Here is a 4,024-nt window from a genome sequence, read left to right as displayed (position 1 = left end):
TTTACCTACATAAGAGTGCTTGCTAAGAGTAGATGAGGAGATTCAAACATACACACACGAATATGTTCAAAACATGTATGCGTCCACTCTTTCAGGGCAAGCCAATAGGAGGCACTCAGAAAAAAAGAAAAGTTTTGCTTTGACTGGAAATCACGTAAGAAAATAATGACTAATTATAATAGAAGCATGAAAATCTAAGCATTACGTGAAAATCTAAGCCTTACTGGGACCATGCTAGAAAAATTCTATTCAGACATTCATTTTGTGGTGTTCATTTTGATGGTGGTGTTCTGTTGTCATTGAGCACAGCCCTGCTCCCACCCTGTCTTAACACACACAAACTAGACACCAAATGACAAAGGTGGTACACTGAATTTCTAGTCTTCCAAAGTTTTGAAAAGAAACAAATACGTCTAAAAACAGTGCGTGACTTCATGGGCTAAAAAATGGTCTCAAGGATGTGTAGAGAACTCGGGCAATTATTTTTTTCACCTCTAGATGGGGCAAGCTGAAAGTAATTTCTGTTTTTCTGCCGTTGGCTCTGTGAGGTAATTTGTATTACTTTTGGATTTACTTTGTCTGCATTCCCAATCTCATTTACCACAGCTTGGTTAAGCATTTTCTTTCTTTTTTATTTTTAATAAAGAAATTATAGTTTATTCGGCTCGTGTTTTGGGGGTCTAAGTTCCAGGCGCTGACTTCTGGTGAGGTTACGACACGGTGGAGGGCAGGGACCTTGAGCAGAGCAGCTGTCCATACGTTCTCATCGGCTCTGGTCTCCTTTCTCCTTTTATACACACACCAGAACCTCAGAAAAGCCTTTCCACTTCAGCAGATATTCCACTTGCTCCTTAACCACACGCCTGTCTAGCACCTTCTCCACAATATACTCCTCCTCATCCGCTGAAGAAGAACTGTCAGCTGTCTGCTTGGTTTTCTTTCCCATGTCACACACTGTTCCACCTGAAGGACTAAGGCCACCAGAGTCCCTTCTCTCGGGTGTGGAATTATTCTGCAAATGAGCCCTAAGAATGTAATTGAAAAATGGGTCAATCTAGGAGCCAGCAGGTAACATCGTGGTTAAGGCACTTGACTCCCATGTGGCCAACTGCCTAAATATCTTCTTAATACACTCACCTGTGAGCTCTAGATGTCTTAGTAAGTATGAAAGAGAAATTTCATTAAATGTCCCTGATGATCACATCCTATCAGATTTTATCGAATTAAATTGCAAAAATAAATAATGATATTACATGGTTTATTATATATTCTGGAAAATATTTTTGCTTAAAGTAATTTGACATTAAAATCTAGCAGAATCCCCTGGGACTCAACTCTGGCCATCTTTACTTTTTTTTTTTGGAGAGGTTTTTGCTACAGGGCACGTGCGCTCGCCAGCCAGCCAGACAGAGAGATAGAAAGTGAGAAGCCCCCCCCCCCAGGGGGGATGGCCATGTCGCAATCTGTCCTCCTCCATTCTCCTCTCGGGATCTTGGGCACGCAGCACACACGCCCAGAGTTAATTTAAGCCACCGGGTCTGGGAGTCGAACCACAGTGGACTACGTGGGAGTCCAGAGACATAGCCATTACACTAACTGCTGGTCCCTATCTGTATTTCTTTTAAAAACTCCCCCCTCAGAGGCCCCAGGAGAGCCATACCTAGATATCATTCATCTCAAAGGTCGCTTTGCCTCAGAAATGGTGGCCGCCTTCTCTATCCTGACTCTGCCACAGCATCACATGATGATCAGTAAACTCCCTGATGTGTTGGGTCATTGCAAAAGTCATGACGCATTTTGGCATAGAAAAATGCACCAAGACTTTGCTGATGATCCACTATGTGAAGTTGAGCTTGAACACTTCTTTCTGCTGACCCCAAATTTTAAACAAAGCCTTGCTCTTTTGGCCAATAACAAACTAAAGAATTTCTGGATCCATCTATGACCTGTAAAATCCCACTTCGAAATGTCCCACCTTTAAGCCAATTTACAAGCTCCATGAATTGATTTATGACTTCCGCTTTCCCGAAGTTTATAAAAGTACACTGTAACCCAGCCTCTGAGGAGCACTATTCTTAAGGCTGCTTGAGTTTCTGTTTCTGGGCTGCCATCAAATTGCCTCAGGATAAGCTTCTTTCATTATTTTTTTCAGTGGAAAACCAAATTCCAGAATAATTTAACATGAAAGATTCAGAGTTGCTCAAAGTCAAAATGCTATCATGAATTGGAAAACTTTTTCCTTAAAGGGCCAGATGGTATAAGCTCCATCCTGGCACAAAAGCAGGTATAGATAATATGTACACAAATGGGTATGACTGTGTTCCTGTGAAAAAAAATTTTTTTTAGGTAAAGTTTTTTGCCTTAAGGTATGTGTGCTTACCAGAGAGAGAGAGAGAGACAGAGACAGTGAGAGGGAAAGTGAGAAATCACTCCCCAGGGCAATGGCCACGCTGCGAACCCTTCTCCTCCAGGGATCTTGGGCACTTGTGCACACATACCTGGAGTGAGTTACAAACCCCCAGGTCTGGGACTTGAACCACAGTAGGCCATGGGAGAGTCCAGTGACACAATTGCCTACGCCATCTACTGACTCAGTTCCCATAAAATCTTATTCACAGTTAGGCAGCAGTGTTAGAAGGACGCAGGGTTTGAGACATGGCGGATGATGTGGACCAGCAACAAACTACCGAAACTGTAGAGGAGTCCCTGGATCTCATCAGGCTCAGCCTGGATGAGCAAATTTACATGAAAAAAGAGAAATGACCGAGAGCTTCAAGGTAGATTATGTGCTTATGATCAGCATTTAAATATGATACTAGGAGATGTGGAAGAAACTGTGACTACATAGAAATTGATGAAGAAACATATGAAGAGATATGTAAGTCAATGAAACGGAATATTCCAGTGCTCTTCGTCCAGGGAGATGGTGTTGTATTAGTTACCCCTCCACTGAGAGCAGGCTAAAACAAATAATTTATTCTGTATGGAAAAACAGGGGACTTTGTACAGTTACCTCTTTAAGTGTACAAGACTTTTAAAGGAGAAACATACATACATTTTGATATGATCCAAGGATTCTTTCGCTCCTAAATGAACTGATTTGTAGATAACTCACAACTTTTTAGGCTGATGGCATTTTTATTTTTCTCCAACTCTTCCAATAAATGTGATCACTAAAATGCAAAAAAAAAGAAAGGTAGCAGTCCGGATTCTTTTGAAATATAGTTTGCTGACGCTTGTAATTTATGGTAAAAGCCTGATTTAATACAGTAAGCCTCCATATTTAAATGCCTAAGTGCTTAGATTTTAATATTTCTGTCATTTTTAAATCATGGAGGTTAAGGCAGCTGGATCCCATATGGCTTATTGAGATTGAAGTTCCAGACTCAGCAACTTGAGAAACATGCCAGGTGTGTACACATGCATGCCCAAAATCCCTAGAGGAGAATGGAAGAGAAGGGATTGCAGCACGGCCATCCCCTCTGGGGGTTGATTTCTCACTTTCCCTCATCTCTGTCCCCCTCTCTCTGGCAAGTGCACATACCCTATAGCAAAAACTAAAAAACAAACAAAAAATTCTAAATTGGGAGGCTAAGTCATTACAATCTATAGACATAGTTGGGTTTGACTATGATACGAAAGGTAGTTGAGTTCTTGTAAAAATCCAGATTTCATCTTCTAAGTTTATCGACATACTTACTTCATCAGAGGAAGAGATGAGAGAGAGAGAGAGAGAGAGAGAGAGAGAGAGAGAAATGTCCTCAACAGAGCCTCAGGCTGCCCCAACCCTCTCAGCCAGTCACATGCATGTGTGCTATTGGCATGTGCAGGCTGACCTGGAAACCAGGATCTTCCACATGGCTCCAGTGTCACTGAGTGGGGCAGTGCTAGTGCTGGACCTCCATCTTCTCTTGACAAAAATGAAAAAACTGAAGACCTACAAACACTGAGTCCACATAACTGGCAGGGGCTGAAGACTCTGTCCTCCATTTGGAAAGGGAAAGTGCCCCCCAGCCATGACTGA

General features: G+C 42.0%; 1 pseudogene; it reads left to right on the top strand.

Annotated features, from left to right (window-relative positions):
* Nucleotides 1–2,655: 2,655 nt before the first annotated feature.
* On the top strand, nucleotides 2,656–2,964 carry LOC102488404 (U6 snRNA-associated Sm-like protein LSm3 pseudogene; annotated as a pseudogene).
* Nucleotides 2,965–4,024: the final 1,060 nt, after the last annotated feature.

The sequence above is a fragment of the Tupaia chinensis genome, unplaced genomic scaffold (genome assembly GCF_000334495.1).
Source record: "Tupaia chinensis unplaced genomic scaffold, TupChi_1.0 Scaffold145093_1, whole genome shotgun sequence".
Taxonomy (NCBI): Eukaryota; Metazoa; Chordata; class Mammalia; order Scandentia; family Tupaiidae; genus Tupaia; species Tupaia belangeri.
This window is presented reverse-complemented; position numbering and strand designations above follow the sequence as displayed.